The sequence below is a fragment of the Bubalus kerabau genome, chromosome 11 (genome assembly GCF_029407905.1).
Source record: "Bubalus kerabau isolate K-KA32 ecotype Philippines breed swamp buffalo chromosome 11, PCC_UOA_SB_1v2, whole genome shotgun sequence".
NCBI lineage: Eukaryota > Metazoa > Chordata > Mammalia > Artiodactyla > Bovidae > Bubalus > Bubalus kerabau.
In genome coordinates this window covers 43,769,524-43,789,089 of record NC_073634.1, presented here as the reverse complement: position 1 = coordinate 43,789,089, position 19,566 = coordinate 43,769,524, and the positions used below count along the sequence as shown (strand labels likewise).

Sequence of the window (19,566 nt, the reverse complement as noted above, 5' to 3'; positions counted from 1 at the left end):
GGGGTCCAAAAGAGTCGGACATGAATTAGTGACTAAAACAAACAGGTTGGTTATAGCTTTTCTTCCAAGGAGAAAGCTTCTTTTAATTTCATGGCTGCAGTCACCATCTGCAATGATTTTGGAGCCCAAGAAAATAAAGTCTGTCACTATTTCAATTGTTTCCCTGTCTATTTGCCATGAAGTGATGGGACCGGATGCTATGATCTTAGTTTTCTGAATGTTGAGTTTGAACCAGCTCCTTCACTCTCCTCTTTTACTTTCATCACGAGGCTTTTTAGTTCCTCTTCACTTTCTGCCATAAGGGTGGTGTCATTTGCATATCTGAGGTTATTGATATTTCTCCCAGCAATCTTGATTCCCGCTTGTGCTTCATCCAGCCCAGCATTTCTCATGATGTACTCTGCATACAATTTAAATAAGCAGGGTGACAATATTCAGCCTTGACACACTCCTTTTCCAGTTTGGAACTAGTCTTTTTTTCCATTTCCGGTTCTAACTGTTGCTTCTTGTCCTGCATACAGATTTCTTAAGAGGCAGATAAGGTGGTCTGGTATTCCCATCTCTTGAAGAATTTTCCACAGTTTGTTGTGATCCACACAGTCAAAAGCTTTGGCATAGTCAAAAAGCAGAAATAGATGTTTTTTTCTGGAACTCTTTTACTTTTTTTATGATCCAATGGCTGTTGGCAATTTGATCTCTGGTTCCTCTGCCTTTTCCAAATACAGCTTGAACATATGGAAGCTCTCAGTTCACATCCTGTTGAAGACTGGCTTGGAGAACTTTGAGCATTACTTTGTTAGCATGTGAGATGAGTGCAATAGTGTAGTAGATGTAACATTCTTTGGCATTGCCTTTCTTTGGGATTGGAATGAAAACTGACCTTTTCCAGGCCTGTGGCCACTGTTGAGTTTTCCAAATTTGCTGGCATATTGAGTGCAGAACTTTAACAGCATTATCTTTTAGGATTTGAAATAGCTCAACTGGAATTCCATCACCTCCACTAGCTTTGTTCATAGTGATGCTTGCTAAGGCCTACCTGACTTTGGACTCCAGGATGCCTGCCTCTAGGTGAGTGATCACACCATCGTGGTTATCTGGGTCTGAAGATCTTTTTTGTATAGTTCTTCTGTGTACTCTTGCCACCTTTTCTTAATATATTCTGCTTTTGTTAGGTCCATACCATTTCTGTCCTTTTTTGTGCCCATCTTTGTATGAAATGTTCCCTTGGTAGCTCTAATTTTCTTGAAAATACCTCTAGTTTTCCCCATTCTATTATTTTCCTCTATTTCTTTGCATTGATCACTGAGGAAGGCTTTCTGATCTCTCCTTGCTATTCTTTGGAACTCTGCATTCAAATGAGTATATCTTTCCTTTCCTCCTTTGCCTTTCACTTTTCTTTTCTCAGCTATTTATAAGGCTTCTTCAGACAACCGTTTTGCCTTTTTGCATTTCTTTTTTGAGGGGATGGTCTTGATCACTGCCTCCTGTACAAGTGTCTTGAAGAACCTCTGTCCATAGTTCTTCAGGGACTCTGTCTATCACATCTAATCCCTTGAATCTATTTCTCACTTCCACTGTATAATCATAAGAGATTTGATTTAGACCATACCTGAATGGTCTAGTGGTTTTCCCTATTTTCTTCAATCTAAGTCTGAATTTGGCAATGAGGAATTTGTGATCTGAGCCACAGTCAGCTCTGGTCTTCTTTTTGCTGAATGTATAGAGCTTCTCCATTTTTGGCTGCAAAGAATATAATCAATCTGATTTTGGTGCTGACCATCTGGTGATGTCCATCTGTAGAGTCTTCTCTTGTGTTGTTGGAAGTGAGTGTTTGCTATGACCAGTGCGTTCTCTTGGAAGAACTTTGTTAGCCTTTTCTCTGCTTCATTTTGTACTCCAAGGCCAAACTTGCCTGTTACTCAAGGTATCTCTGGATTTCCCACTTTTGCATTTCAGTCCTCTGTGATGAAAAGGACATCTTTTTTTGATATTAGTTCTAGAAGGTCTTGTAGGTCTTCATAGAACCTTTCAAGTTCAGCTTCTTTGGCACTAGTGGTTGGGCCATAACTTGGATTACTGTGATATTGAATGGCTTGCCTTGGAAATGAACAGAGATCATTCTGTCATTTTTAAGACTGCACCCAAGTACTGCATTTCAGACTCTTTTGTTGACTGTGATGGCTACTCCATTTCTTCTAAGGGATTCTTGCCCATAATAGTAGATATAATGGTCATCTCAGTTAAATTTGCCCATTCCCTTCCACTTTAGTTCACTGATTCCTAAATTGTTGATGTTCACTCTTACCACCTCCTGTTTGACCACTTCCAGTATACCTTGATTCATGGACCTAACATTCCAGGTTCCTATGCAATATTGTTCCTTACATCATTGGACTTGACCTCCATCACCAGTCACATCCACAACTGACCACTGTTTTCACTTTGGCTCCGTCTCTTCATTCTTTCTGAAGTTATTTCTCCACTGATCTCTAGTAGCATATTGGGCACCTACTGACCTGGGGAGTTCATCTTCCAGTGTCCTATCTTTTTACCTTTTCATACTGTTCATGGGGTTCTCCAGGTAAGAATACTGAAGTGGTTTACCATTTCCTTCTCCAGTGGACCATGTTTTGTCAGAACTCTCCACCGTGACCCATCTGTCTTGGGTGGACCTACATGGCATGTCTCATAGTTTTATTGAGTTAGACCAGGCTGTGGTCTATGTGATAAGTTAGATTAGTTTTCTGTGATTGTGGTTTTCATTCTGTCTGCCCTGTGATGGATAAGGATAAAAGGTTTATGAAAGCTTCCTAATGGGAGTTTACCCTATGGGGTAAACTGGGTCTTGTTCTGATGGATGGGGCTGTGCTCAGTAAATCTTTAATCCAGTTTTCTGTTGATGGTCAGGGCTATGCTCCCTCCCTGTTGTTTGGCCTGAGGCCAAACTTCCACTCAATAGGAGACTCCTGAATACTCACAGGCAAGTCTGGCTCAGTACAGTTCAGTTGCTCAGTAGAGTCCGACTCTTTCTGACCAGGTCTCCCTGTTCATCACCAACTCCTGGAGTTTACTCAAACTCATGTCCATCGAGTCGGTGATGCCATCCAACCATCTCATCCTCTGTTGTCCCCTTCTCCTCCTGCCTTCGATCTTTCCCAGCATCAGGGTCTTTTCAAATGAGTCAGTTCTTCCCATCAGGTGGCGAAAGTATTGGAGTTTCAGCTTCAGCATCAGTCCTTTCAACAAATATTCAGGACTGATTTCCTTTAGGATGAACTGATTGGATCTCCTTGCAGTCCAAGGGATTCTCAAGAGTCTTCTCCAACACCACAGTTCAAAAGCATCAATTCTTCAGCACTCAGCTTTCTTTATAGTCCAACTCTCACATCCATACATGACTACGGGAAAAACCATAGCCTTGTCTAGAAGTCTGGTTCAGACCGTTAGAAATCACATAATCTGCCCCCTTATAATGAAAGTGATTCTTCCCCCCACAAGAGAAAAAGCATCTGCAGCATCTCATTTACCCTGAGAGGGGGATGCACTTGTCACCAGTGTCACTTCTCCACAGTTGCAAATAGGTACCCTTTTGTCTCACAGAAGCCTTCTCAAGGCTGTAAATTCCTTACACTGTGGCAGCCTCCTCCTCTGGATTGCCATGTTAAGAAGGGATCTTTTCTCTCTCTCAGCCACTCCTCTGCATTCCCCAGGGAGATATTTACAGCCCTGCCCTTCCATACCCTGAGTGACTCTTAAGGGCAGCCCTTTGGCTTGAAAAGTACAGACCAAATGACAGGTCAACCTGTCATAAGCAAGCTGGGAGGCAAGTGTTAAGTGACATGCCAACCACACAGTGATATCCATCTCCAGTTATTATGTGTATCGAAGGAAGAACAGTGGGAGCCATCATCTCACCTTTAGTCATATCACCTATTCTGCTCACATGCAGTCAAGCGCGTCTTCCAGAATAAAGGATGTTGCCGTAATGGCTATTTTGTTGTTGTTGTTATTGTTTTGTTTTAGATATTGTTTTTGTTTCGGTGACTCAGACCACAAAGAATCCACCTGCAATGAATGAGACCCAGCTTTGATCCCTGGGTCAGGAAGATCCCCTGGAGGAGGGCATAGCAATCCATTCCAGTATTCTTGTCTGGAGAATTCCGTGGACAGATGAACCTGATTGGCTACAGTCCATGGGGTTGCAAAGAGTCAGAAATGAGTGAGCAACTAACATACACACACACACACACACACACACACATGTTCTTACCCACTGTTGCTACAACTCTAGCCCAGTCATACAGGGTGTGATGTTCAGTGTACATACTTTCAGCCTGGCATAAGTCTGTGGATGTGATCATGAGTGGATATAAGAAATGTGAAAAAGGAAGAGTACCTAAAATTCAAGCCCTGAAGGGTAAATGGATATTACTTAAAAAGACAACTCAAAATGAAAAGGTAGTATTATGCTCAAAACTCAGTTGCAAAGTTCATTACCCCTCATGACTAGGTTATGATGATTGTAAAGAATTGATCGTTGTTCAACAATCAGCAAAAACATGGATTTGCTTTGTGTTTTATTTTGCTTTTCAAGTTTCTGTTGCTATTTTGTGCACTTAATATATAATATCTGTTAAAACAAAGACACAGATATTCCCTAGCTTTTATGGGCACCTGAGTTTTACAGGGGAAAGGAGAATTTATACCAGAATTTGAAAATGAAACAAGCATGCTATGATACTTTCAAAGTTTAGTATAATGCTTATTGCCATTTCTGAAGGTGGCAAAAAGATTTAAATGAGTTCTTTTCTGAGAAATTCTACTTTTCTATCATGGAAACTTCACAGTAAAAATAATTTTAAAATTTGTCGCATGAAATTTAGATGAATCATTTTTATTTGAAAATCAAGGTGTGCTTGTGATTTGAATGATAAAACAGAAGCTTTCTGCACTTTTTATGTAAGTATATTGTTATTCTAGATTATCTAAGATAGAACATCCTATCTGATAACATCTCAACTGATAAAAGAGTTTTGAAAGAAGGAAGAGAGCTGGAAGCTATTGTTCCTTTGGATGTAGACCTATGCCCCCCTCCTCCAATAAAGAAAATAAGCCATGTGGTAGACAATATTATTATCTGAAAGCAACCTAATTATTTATTATAAATTATAATCATATTGAATCTAAATTCATCTTTTTATAGCATTTTTTAATGTAAGTTTACTGCAAGTAGCAGCAGCTCTTGCTATGTCACTTATCAAAGATAATAAAAGCAATAAAAGCTGGATTTGTCCTTAAGACTTGAAAAAAACACCAAATTTACACAGAGAAAGTGATATACAGGAACGACACAAGCGATGCTCCTGTTATCAGAAAATAACACAATTGAATTGCACTGGGCCAGCTCCAGTTGTCATATCATGTTGCTGTTGTTTCTTATAAAATAAATAGGTTTGCTTATCATGGGCCGATGTGACATGGCAGTACAAAATTCATATTCCATGCTCTGGCAGCAGGGAAGAGGGCAGGTGTCACCACTCACTAAACCTGCAAAATCGTTTGGAATTTTTATTTATTAAAGCCCACCTTCTTTGCACCATGCTCACTGGCCAGTCTACATCTCCTGCAGCCAAATTCAGAAATATTTTCACTCATAAGACAATAGATGGGACCATCCAGAAAAACAAAGTCTTTCTTAAGAAATGCTGGAATACAAATTGATTTCACCAGGGGGAAAACTGTACTATGTCCTGTACACTTATTATAACCAATTAAACTGCTCTTTCACCAGTTTAAATACACCTTTTTAAATTGCTGTTCCTTTATATAAAAAAATACAGTGCAGAACTCTTGTGAGGCACCATTCATAATAATAATTTCATTTCCCCATCCCCTTACCTCCTCTTGATTTTTCTCATTTTATCCCCAGCATCTTGTAGCTTTTCTTTTGTAACCTGCATTATAGAACCTTATGGTGAGGGCATGATAATGTAGAAAAACAAAACTACGTGAAAAAATTATAATTAAGCAGTCAATGGCACATTTCTGCATGAAGCAATGGAGGCAATTTACAACATAGGTCCCACCTGTAGGAAAAGCTGTTGTTGTGCTGAAGCACATTTTTATGCTGATAAACTATTGAACCTAGAGTACATTAATAATAGCATTCCCATAATATAACTATATTCTATGTCCTGAGATGAAGATACAAGTGAAAAATAAAGTCAAAGTAAATTGATTATACTTTTTCCCCACTGAAAAGTAGAATATTCATATCCTCCTTTTTGGACACTAAAAAATGTTATTTTTCTTCTTTATTATGTATATATATAATGTGTACATGTATTCATGTATATCTGCGTATGTATTCTATATGTGTGTATATCAGTTCAGTTCAGTCGCTCAGTCGTGTCTGACTTTTTGCGACCCCATGAACCACAGCACGCCAGGTCTCCCTGTCCATCACCAACTCCCAGAGTTTACCCAAAGTCATGTCGATTGAGTCGGTGATGCCATCTAACCATCTCATCCTTTGTTGTCCCCTTCTCCTCGTGCCTTCAATCTTTCCCAACATCAGGGTCTTTTCAAATGAGTCAGCTCTTCGCATCAGGTGGCCAAAGTATTGGAGTTTCAGCTTCAACATCAGTCTTTCCAATGAACACCCAGGACTGATCTCCTTTAGGATGGACAGGTTGGATCTCCTGCAGTCCAAGGGACTCTCAAGAGTCTTCTCCAACACCATGGTTCAAAAGCATCAATTCTTCAGCACTCAGCTTTCTTTATAGTCCAACTCTCACATCCATACCTGATCACTGGAAAAACCATAGCCTTGACTAGATGGACCTTTGTTGACAAAGTAATGTCTCTGCTTTTTAATATGCTGTCTAGGTTGGTCATAACTTTCCTTCCAAGGAGTAAGTGTCTTTTAATTTCATGGCTGCAATCATCATCTGCAGTGATTTTGGAGCCCAAAGAAATAAAGTCAGTATTATACACACATATAATGTGTGTGTATATGCATATACATAATTTATATAATATATACTTTATACTATGCATATGATATATATGTACATTATTCACATACACTATATTTGTGTGTATGTGTGTATATGTTAGTTGCTCAGTCATCTTCGACTTTTTGCAACCCCATGGACTATAACCCACCAGACTCCTCTGCCCATAGAATTTTACAGGCAAGAATACTGGAGTGGGTTGCCATTTCCTTCTCTAGGGGATCTTCCCACCCAGGGACTGATCCACTCCAGTATTGTTGCCTGAGAAGTTCCATGGACAGAGGAGCCTGGTGGACTACAGTCCACGGGGTTGCAAAAAGTTGGATCCAACTTAGCTACTAAACAACAACAATAATAATGTGTATATATAATACAGATGTGTATACATATGGGTTGCCATTTCCTTCTCCAGGGGAATTTGCCAACCCAAGGATTGAAACTGCATTTCCTGCATAAGCAGAAGTTTTATTTACCACTGAACTACCAGGGAAGCCTATATATACATATATATATATACACATATATATATATACTTGGTACCTTGTGGGAGTCTATAAGACAAGATGCCAAGAGCATAAGGTTCATATTCATGTAATAATGGAATTCTTTCCATATGTGAATCTCAAGGAATCGTTTGAAAGGTTAATTTTAAAAATATATGCACTGATCACTTTTTACTTTGCCTATTTTAGAGATTTGTGACCTGTGATAGAGGAAGGAATCATAGTTTGCTCATATTAGCATAATAAAAGAGCTCAACTATCACAAAGTCCATTTCTTCATCTTAAAGACAGCATCAGTGTTCTTTGCCATCCTCCACTGAACTTAGTATTCATGCGACTTAGAAGTCAGTGAGTGGGCCAATGAATCAAGCTAGGTCAATCAAATCAGACTCTTCTTGGAATTAAAATCTTGAGCAGAATGTCACCAGAATAGACAAGAGCTGGATCTGACTGCTCTTGATCACAAAGCCCTGGAAAGATTCTTTAACCTGTTTTCAATGTCTGCCCTGAGATCTTACTTCCCAAAGCTTGATAGTCATGCTTTATCTCCAGTTCCATGAGCTTCTGTAATCACTTCCAATAAATTCCACCCTCCCCTACTTTTTTTCTTTTTGTTTGGATTACCCAGGAAAGTTTTGACCCATGGATCCAAAGAAACATAGGCAAAATAGTTAGCAATATTTTTGACCCTGCTTACAAGCCAGTGGGCTGCTGCATAGTCAATATGAAGAAAGGCTCTCAGAATTATAATTGTGATTAGTATACTTGTAATAAATAAAGCCTCAATCAAAAGAACTTACGTTCAGATTCTGCCTTATTGATTCTGGAACTTTTCTAGATCATTTAATACCTCTGAACATCAGTTTTGTCATTCATAAAATGGGTACATATTTCCTGCTTAGTTATACTAAGCATAAATGGAAATATAAATTATTTGAAAATCCCTTATAAGTTATTAAGTATAATCCAACTGTTGGCTGTGGTTATTAACTCCTTCATTCCAGCTTTGTGACTTTGGGGCTGTGGGACATTTTACATTTCTATGCCTTACCAGCCTCATCTATGAAATAAAATATAACAATCTCATAGGGATTTTGTGGTTATTAAATAAGTTAATAAGTATAAACTGGTGCAAAGTAAGTATTATGAAACTATAACTTATTTTTGGCTGTAATATTATACCACCAATGTGAGTTCACAGAAACCTAAATATGCATGTTTCAGTGTGGTATCTGTCCTTTTCTTACCTCACTTTTTTCTCTCTATTGAAGTTTTCTTTTTTTTTTTTTAGTAAGCCACAATAGAGGCATCCAGATTGCAAAGAAGGAAGCAAAACTATTTCTATTTGCAGATGACATGATCTTGTATACAGAAAATCTTAGGAAACTTACTGAGAAATTATCAGAACTAATAAATGAGTTTAGCAAGGTTGCAGGATATAAAGCCAAAAAACAAAAATCAATTGCCTTGCTAAGTGCTTGCAATAAACTATCTGAAACTGAAATTTAAGGAAACAATTCCAGTTAAGAAAGTATCAAAAAGAATAAAATGCTTGCCAAGAAATTTAACAAAAAATGTGCAAGACTTATACTCTGAAAATTACAAAGCATTGTTGAAAGAAATTAAAGAGATCTAAATAAATGGGAAACTATCCCATATTCATGATATACACTGCATATAAGTTAAATAAGCAGGGTGACAATATACAACCTTGATGTACTCCTTTCCCGATTTGGAACCAGTCTGTTGTTTCATGGCCAGTTCTAACTATTGCTTCTTAACCTGCATACAGATTTCTCAGGAGGCAGGTAAGGTGGTCTGGTATTCCCATCTCTTGAAGAATTTTCCACAGTTTGTTGTGGTCCACACAGTCAAAGGCTTTGACATAGTCAATAAAGCAGATATTTTTCTGGAACTCTCTTGGTTTTTCGATGATTCAACAGATGTTAGCAATTTGATCTCTGGTTCTCCTGCCTTTTCTAAATCCAGCTTGAACATCTGGAAGTTCATAGTTCAAGTATTATTGAAGCCTGGCTTAGAAAATTTTGAGCATTACTTTGCTAGATTGAGATGAGTGCAATTGTGCGGTAGTTTGAACATTCTTTGGCATTGCCTTTCTTTGGGATTGGAGAAGGAAATGGCAACCCACTCCAGTATTCTTGCCTGGAGAATCCCATGGATGGAGGAGATCCATGGGCTACAGTCCATGGTTTGCAAAGAGTCGGATATAACTGAGCAACTTCACTTTCACTTTTCTTTGGGATTGGAATGAAAACTGACCTTTTCCATTCCTGTGGCCACTGCTGAGTTTTCCAAATATGTTGGCATATTGAGTGCAGAACTTTCACAGCATCATCTTTTAGGATTTGAAGTAGCTCAACTGGAATTCTATACTTCCACTAGCTTTGTTCGTAGTAATGCTTCCTAAGACCCACTTGACTTCACATTCCAGGATGCCTGGCTCTAGGTGACTAATCACACCATAGTGATTATCTGGGTCTGAAGATCTTTTTTGTATAGTTCTGTGTATTCTTGCCACCTCTTCTTAATATCTTCTGCTTCTGTTAGGTCCATACCATTTCTGTCCTTTATTGAGCCCATCTTTGATGAAATGTTCCCTTGGTATCTCTAATTTTCTTGGAGAGATCTCTAGTCTTTCCCATTCTATTGTTTTCCTCTATTTCTTTGCATTGATCGCTGAGGAAGGCTTTCTGATCTCTCCTTGCTATTCGTTGAAACTCTGCATTCAAATGGATATATCTTTCCTTTTCTCCTTTGCTTTTTGCTTCTTTTCTTTCATAGCTATTTATAAGGCCTCCTCAGGCAACCATTTTGCCTTTTTGAATTTCTTTTTCAAGGGGATGGTCTTGATCACTGCCTCCTGTACAATGTCATGAACCTCCGTCCAAAGTTCTTCAGGGACTCTGTTTATCACATCTAATCCCTTGAATCTATTTCTCACTTCCACTGTATAGTTGTAAGGGATTTGATTTAGGTCATACCTGAATGGTCCAGTGGTTTTCCCTACTTTCTTCAATCTAAGTCTGAATTTGGCAATGAGGAATTTGTGATCTGAGCCACAGTCAGCTTCTGGTCTTGTTTTTGATGACTGTATAGGGCTTCTCCATCTTTGGCTGCAAAGAATATGATCAGTCTGATTTTGGTGCTGACCGTTTGGTGATGTCCATGTGTAGAGTCTTCTCTTGTGTTGTTGGAAGTGGGTGTTTGCTATAACTAGTGCGTTCTCTTGACAAAATTCTCTTAGCCTTTGCCCTGCTTCATTCTGTATTCCAAGGCCAAATTCTCCTATTACTCCAGGTATTTCTTGACTTCCTACTTTTGCATTCTTATATGCAGAGTACATCATGAAAAATGCTGGACTGGTTGAAGCACAATCTGGAATCAAGATTGCTGCGAGTCATATCAATAACCTCAGATATGCAGATAACACCACACTTATTGGAGAAGGAAATGGCAACCCACTCCAGTACTCTTGCCTGGAAAATCCCGTGGACAGAAAAGCCTGGTACAGTCTATGGGGTTGCAAAGACTCGGACACAACTGAGTGACTAAACTTTCACCTTCACCATACTTAATGACAGAAAATGATGAAGAACTAAAGAGCCTCTTGATGAAAGTGAAAGAGGAGATTGAAAAACAGTGAAAAACTCAACATTCAGAAAACTAAGATCATGGTATCTGGTCCCATCACTTCATAGCAAATAGATGGGGAAACAGTGACAGACTTTATTTTGGGGGGCTCCAAAATCACTGCAGATGGTGATTGCAGCAGTGAAATTAAAAGATGCTTGCTCCTTGGAAGGAAAGTTATGACCAACCTAAACAGCTTAATAAAAAGCAGAGACATTACTTTGCCAACAAAGTTCCACCTAGTGAAAGCTATGGTTTTTCCTGTAGTCATGTATGAATGTGAGAGTTGGACCGTAAAGAAAGCTGAGCACAAAAGAATTGATGCTCTTGAAGTGTGGTACTGGAGACAACTCTTGAGAGTCCCTTGGACAGCAAGGAATCCAACCAGTCCATCCTAAAGGAAATCAGTCCTGAATATTCATTGGGAGGACTGATGCTGAAGCTGAAACTTCAATACTTTGGCCACCTGGTGCAAAGAATTGACTCGTAAAAAGACCCTGATGCTGAGAAAGATTGAAGGCAGGAGGGGAAGGGAACGACAGAAGATGAGATGGTTGGATGGCATCACTGACTCAATGGACATGAGTTTGAGCAAGCTCTGGGAATTGTTGATAGACAGGGAGGCCTGGTATGCTGCAGTCCATGGGGTCACAAAGAGTCAGATATGACTGAGCAACTGAACTGAACTGACTGATCCCATATTCATGGATCAGAAGACTTTATTGTGCTTAGATGGCAGTACTGCCAATATTGATCTACAGATTCAGTGCAATCCCTCTGAGGATCCCAGTGGGGTTTTTTTTTTTTTTTTTTTTTTAATAGGAATTAGCAAGCTGCTTCTCACTTTCATAGGGAATTGCACAGGACCCAGCATAACCAAAGAATTTTTAAAAGAAAAAGAATAAAATTGGAAAACATGTATTTCTAGATTTCCAAACTTACTACAAACCCAGCAGAGATAAGAGAGTGTGATACTGGCAGAATGAAAAGATCAACGAATTAGAATAAAGAGTTTAGAAATAAACCAATTTATCTACAGTCAACTGATTTCTAACAAGGGTTCCAAGTCTGTTTAATGGGGAAAGAATAGCCTTTTCAACAATTGTTCTGGGACAACTGAATGGCCACATGCACAATGTACATAATATACATGTCACATGAGGTACAAATATTAATGCAAAGTGGATCAAAGGCCTAAATGTATGAGCTAAAACTATACAATCCTTAGAAGAAAACATAGGGGTAAATCATCACTTCAGATTTGGCACTAGATTCTTAGATGTGACAAAAAAGCACAAGCAACGTAAGAAAAAATAGATTGAACTGGATCAAAATTAAAAATTTCATGCTTTGAAAGACAATTTTGAGAAACTGAAGACAATCCATAGAATGGGAGAAAATATTTACATATCATATATCTGCTAAACAACTTTTTATACAATCGGCCAATAATCACATGAAAAGATGCTTGGCATAATTTGTCATTAGGGACTACCACAATGAGATACTACATCACACTCACTAGGATAGCTGGAATCAAAAAGTCTGATAATAACAAAAATATGGAGAAATTGGAACCTTCATACACCACCAGTGGAAATGTAAAATGGCACAGCCACTTTGGAAAACAGTCCAGAAGTTTCTCCAACCATTAAACATTGAACTAACATATGACCCAGCAATTCCACTCCTAGTTACAGATAAATGCAAAATGTACACAAATATCTGTAGCTGCATTATTTATAATAAATATATAAATAATATATTTATAATAGCCAAAAGTTAGAAACAACCCAAATGCCCATCAACTGATGGAATGGATAAACAAAATGTGGTATACCCATATAATGGATTTTTATTCAGACACAAAAGAATGAATATCAATATACTCTACAACATAAATGAACCTTGAAAAGTTAATGCTAAGTGAAAAAAGCCAATCATGGAATACAACATAGTACATAAAATGTCCAGAATAGGCATATATATTCAGAAAGTAGATGAATGGCTGCTTAGGGCTGAAGGGGATAGAAGAAAAGGGAGTCATAGCTAAAGTGAATGGGGTTTGAGGTGATGAGAGTGTTCTAAAACTATGGTAGTAGTTGCATGGATCAGTGAATATTCTAAAAACAATTGAATTATGCATTTTAAGTGGGTAAATTACATAGTATTTGCATTAAATTTCAATAAAGCTATTGAGTTTTCTTTCTTAAAACCACTATAGAGGAAGGAAATTGCTTATCTGCAAGCGGAGGTATTTAATAAAAATAAATAAAATACTTTGGGTGCAAAAGTTATAATGTGTTAGGATTAACACAATTTTGTTTATATATCCATAAAGCTTATTATGCCCAACACAAATATACACATTCCATAGCTTACATATGGACTCTACAACTAGGCCCTACATCTCTATTCTCTGTATTGAGTATAGGACTCAATATTGGACAGATACAGAAATATACTTTACTAAAGTGAAAAAGTGAAAGTGAAGTAGCTCAGTCGTGTCCGACTCTTTGCCACCCCGTGGACTGTAGCCCACCAGGCTCTTCCATTCATGGGATTCTCCAGGCAAGAATACTGGAGTGGGTTGCCATTTCCTTCCCCAGGGGATCTTCCCAACTCAGGGATTGAACCCAGGTCTCCCACATTGCAGGTAGATGCTTTAACCTCTGACCCACCAGGGAATACTTTACTAAACTTGTGTGCAAATATCGCACAGTAAACTGAAGCACCTTGGCAGAAGGTAACAAAATGTGCACTTTGCCTTGGATCACTGACTCTTTTTATATTTCACCCATACCTTGAAACCCTGGAGGAGGGCATGGCAACCTACTCCAGTATTTTTGCCCTGAGAGTCCCATGGACAGAGGAGCCCCAGGGGTTACAGTCTGTAAGGTCACAAAGAGTCAGACACAATTGAAGCGACTGAGCACGCATGCACATATACCTTAAAAGGAAAACAAAAGCAGGAAGAATTATATCTTGCCTCCTCTGTCAGGCTTTTCTACTTTTCCCTTGTTACCACCTCCATCAGGATTGAGTGCTATCATATTTTCTCAGAGAAGTTTGCATATAACTGTGTCACAGCACTGAATTCATCCTGAGTCACGTCTTTGTTTTCAAATGCTTGTTCTGTCTACTAGGCTGCAGCAGCTGGAAATCAGAGACTGTGTGTGATTTATTCTTCTCCCACAGTGATAGACTTTTACTAGATTTCTGCAGGAAAAAAAATGAACATTTTACATTTTAGAAGACAAATTTTTCCATCAAACATAATACAAAATCATAGAAAATCAGAGGTGGAAGACCTTAGAAAATATTTGATCTAGTGCCTCAGTTAATGTTAAGAAATCTTTCCTTAGCATTCTCGAAAAATGTTTTAATTCAAGTCACTACTTGAGCATTTCTGATGCCATAGGAGCCATACCTCACAAAGGGGCGCATTACATTTTCAACTTGCTTTTATTGTTGAAAGGTTCATCATTAATGTTAAACCTAATCTTGTAACTTCCACCCTTTGGTTGGTCTAAGATCGGTCACGTATGGCTACACAACATTATCTAATTCATCTTCCGTGACAGCATATTAATTATTTAAAGACACTATCATAATCTCCCTTGTTTTCTCTTTGCCAAGCTTCCCACTTTATTCAAATGTTTCTCATAGATGTGGTTTCTGGACCTTTCACTGTACAGAGTCAGCTCCTTGGGACACTACCAGATTTTCAATAATCTTTTTAAGTTGTACTTCCCAGAAAAGGAGCCTAAAACATGTGACCAGTGTCATATACACAGAGGCCTTTTTCCTTCCTTAATCTATACCCTGGACTCCTGTCAATCATTTCAAAACTGCTTGAGTTATTTGGAAAGTCACATCACATGGTCTCTCCTCCTCAGCTTGCCATAAGCACAACTCTTCTTATGCATTTTTTTCTGCATGAATTCCATTAAGTCAGATCTGCTTAGTTCTTCCACTTGCAATTCATCTTTTTAACCTTCATACAAGTTTCCATGTTGATTTATGAATAAACAAAATGCTCTGCCCAAACCAGGTGCTTAACCAATGTCTGTACCTCTTCACATCTCTTATCACAGAAGGAATGTTATATTTACTATGCAGTTATTTGAGAGCAGGATCCATGTATATTTTTGGTCATTGCTGTATTCTTGTTACTTAGCAAAGTGACTGATAGTAGTCGTCACTGATGAACACTATTTCTTTCCATAATTATTTGACTATATCGCCACATTGCTTAAAACAAGGCACTTTAGAGAAACTGTTTGGTTGCATTATCAGTCAATTCAGTCAAAAGAATTAACAAGTAACCTCATGGTGACAATGTTTGAAATGATCTTCCCAAAAAAGATCAATAGCATTAAAAACCCAAAGTCAGTGCCAGAGTTTCAAAATATACCTCATCTTACCTAAGAATCTAACCTCTGTGTCAAACAACTAATAATCCCATAGCCTGAAAAGCATTAATTTGCTGAGTAAAGTGGGTGTCCACACACTTAGTCTCTGCAATGCTGCCTTGTAATTAGTAGGTTCATAATGCTGATGGCCATGGCTACCCCATTTTTAAGATTCAAGGAGAGTTTGTTTTCCTAGTTTTACTCATTTATGAAACTTTTGATATGAGCATGTTCAATTTGTAAGGTATACAATCCATTTCCTTGACAAAGTAAAGAAAAATTCAAAGACATCTCAAGAAAAAGAACTGTTTAGGACTATAAGTAAATGTAACATATAAATAAATTGTAGGCACTGGAAGAGATAAACAACCTAACATTTCTAGTTAAAATTGGGCTGTCACATTTTTCAGTATATAGAGGCTAAAAATGGTCTTTTCTATCATACACTAACTCAGACACATTATTTTATAAATTACATTCGCTATTCCAAAAGATTTTAGGATTTGTGAAGCTTTTTATCATTTTTTTGTTACCCTCATATTTATGGACGAATAGGCAGACAAGCCTCCTGTTCTTTAATAACATAACATCCAGTACTCCTTGGAAACAGGACACAATAGAGAGAAGGACTGTTTATGAGTCAGAGAAACATGTGCTCCTGTCAACTTGAATAAGAGCCATCAGATATTTCTGGTGATGAAAACCTTTCAGTGAGGTGAAACAGGCCACATTCCATTCCTTTTATTTTCAGAGATGAGATGGATTTGAAAACCATAACCTGGCTTCTTGATGCAAGGACTCGCCACATGAGATAATCTCCAGCACATTACTATTGGCAAGCAGATCTTTCACCCTTTTGTCTCCATGCATTACAGAAAATGTTAAATCAGTTTGGTGTCCATATAAACTTTTGATCCTAGGAACAGCCTAGGGTACCATCATTATCTTCCCGAGGACCATGTATAAGGCCTTCAGTAGGTAGTACTAATTTAATTTCTTTGCTAGAGGAAAAAGTAGCTGATTTTCTAGATCAATATTTGATTGAATATGTTTGAAATGTTGGCAGATAAAGGCCCCTTTTCTGGTCCAAAGACTTTTTGAACCACAGAGGTATAGCGTTCTAGCTCCCCTGGGATTTGAGTGGAAGGAGGTCTCAAAGATCTGTAAGAAGCCTTCCTGCCTTTCCTTGTGTTCTTCCAGCAAGACTCTCTAAAGCTTGAGATGAGAAAAAGATAAGATCAAGAACTGGAATGTCTTTATACCCATTTTTTTAATCTTTCCTGGGGCTTCTCTTAACTAAAAATAATCGTTTATAACACTAGTTTACAAAAACCTCCTGTAATAGGATGGTTGAAAGAAAACCTATCTGATCAGCTTTAAGGAGATAACCCAGTGACTCTGGCTAATAAATTGAGACCTCAGATTCTACCACTCATACTACTAATTAAACAAGAATGCCCACGTATCCTCAAAAATGAAATGAATAGAAACTTAAAGGTGGAGACGTGTGACATAGATTAGAACTTGAGTTTTCTAGTTTATATTGATAATTAAAAGATCTTTTCACAAATTGTGTTGGTATTGTAAAGACATTTATGAAGGAAAAATGAAGATTGGGAAAAAATTCCATCCATAGGGTATCCGACCATACAAACAAAAACATCTGGTTCAGAAGTATCTGTGTCACTGAAATCATTTTTTTCTTTCAAAAGTTTTATCTAAGTTAGCAGCTCCCTCCCCGATAAAACAGCTTGCATATGACTGAAAAGTATTACTCAAGTAAACAATGCTAGCGACACTGTTTTCTAAGTCTACGTAGAAAATTCAAAGATTCTTGAGAAGAATGTTTTCCTGTGCTACAGATATGTACCTACATTCTCTAAAAGCACAAAAAAGGAAAGGATGCTCACAAATTTCTTCAACTTTCTTTCCTAACGTTGAACTTTTATTTGACTGAAGGAGAAATTTGCTTTCCCCTAGCTACTGATGTATACACAAGTTCATTTAAAAAAGGAGAATAACCACTACATGAAAAGCCAACTGCAACTCCTTGGAAATGCAAACTCCAAAGAACTTATTTTCCACTGGTTAAGTCAAGTCACTTCTCTGATTTTGAGGTGGGAGGATTATAATCAGTTTAGGTTTCTTAGTTGTTGCTATTCGTTTTTTCATAGAAATTCCCCCACGGCTTCCTTTTATATTAGTAAAATCACTGGTCGGTATAATAATATTTGCCATATAAATTGAACAACTATTCAAGGCATCATATCATATTTCTTACTTGAAATGAGAAATAATTAGCTTCTGTGAAGGGATTTCATTTTCTATATATTTTATTTTAAAACACTGCTCATTGCTAGGTATAGAATAGTATATATAATACTTAGGTCGATCAGTTATGTAGATAAAGTTAATTTTCAAGTTCTGCTTTTAAGGAACAGTCATAATTTGAATAAAGCAAACCAAGTTTCTATCTACAATTATATTATGAAATACATATAGTGTATTGTAGTGTCATCAGAGATTGTAATAGAGATTTCTTCACAGTGCTTATGCATCAGTTGAATATTACACACGGCAACTGCTACACACAGATGGATCTTAAAGGCAAACTCAAATTGCCCCTGTATCTTTGATTTAGAATCCTTGCTTCAGGGTTTCCTTGAAACCCAAGGCTCCCTTGTCAACCAGGCAGCTCTGATTGTTAGTTTTTAAAAGAGTTTTCATTTTTTTCCATGGCCTAAAAAGAACAAAAGACAAAAGCAGTGAGGGTTATTGGATGTGAAAATTTAAAGTGATGCCAGCAAAAAAATATAAACTATTCCATATACCTTTCCTCAATATTATTGATAGTAAAAAAATGTGATTCTCTATTTCCCCCAAACCTCACGTTTTGTAAGGTTCAATTTCTATATCTCTTGTAATAGAAATCCTTCCATATGCTAAGATTTAAAGTTTAAAATTTCCTGATATTTTTCCTAAATAAAATCATGGGCATTATGCTAATGTATTTCTCTGATACATGTCAAATCTAATTGGAAAATTCTGCCTAATTTTATAACGTAAAAATATTAGTTATCTACCCACATTCCCCTTCCTTTTGGAAACCAGAATTTGGAGGGGAGGGTAGAAGAGTTATGTATTTGTTCCTTCTCTACATACTCCATATTTTTAGGGAAAGCTGACCCTACTCTCAGTCTCCCAGCCCCAGGAGAATCTTATTGACTGGCTTAAAAATTTTTCTCCCATGAACTGGAATTCTCGGAAGCGAAGAAGTCCACTGAGGCTAGGCACCATCAGCTCACCTCAGGGAGAGGCAGACTTGGGATGGGGCCCTTGCCCTAATCCACAGAGACCTAGAGAGGCAAACCCTGAGTAATCAACAGCCTCTGCGTCAAGTAGCCCTGAAGTTTGCCCTGCCTCTTGTTTTTTCTTGCTTGAGCAATCAATCTCCTTTATCATGTAGGCTATTTTGAGTGGGGTTTTCTGTTACTTTCAGCATTGCAGGTGCTAACTGATACTCTAACTTTTTGTTACAAAACCCCCAAAACTATATTTTAATTAAAAGAAATAATGAAAACTCCACTGAGAGGGTGAATTACAAATTTAAATATCCAAATAATAGAATTTGGAGCTTGTCTGTGTTATCACAGGGGAACCAGATCACTTGCCACAAATGATCAACGAACATAAATCATTTGTGGCAAGTGATCTGGTTCCCCTGTGATAACATAGACATGTTCCAAATTCTATTATTTGGATATTTAAATTTGTAATTCACCCTCTCAGTGGAGTTTTCATTATTTCTTTTAATTAATTTATTTTTTTTATTAAAGGATAATTGCTTTACAGAATTTTGTTGTTTTCTGTCAAACATCAACATGAATCAGCCGTAGGTATATATATGTCCCCTCCCTTTTGAACCTCTCTCCCATCTCCTTCCCCATCCCACCCTATGTTGTTACAGAGCCCTGGTTTGAG

General features: G+C 37.7%; 1 protein-coding gene across 1 annotated transcript in view; it reads left to right on the top strand.

The window, feature by feature from the left end:
• The window catches only part of FANCL (FA complementation group L), a 182,364-nt gene continuing 162,798 nt past the window's right edge, over positions 1-19,566 (top strand). The window contains exon 1 of the mRNA XM_055540170.1: positions 1-4. The gene's annotated coding sequence lies outside the window, so the exon portion shown is untranslated. The remainder of the gene's footprint in view (positions 5-19,566) is intronic.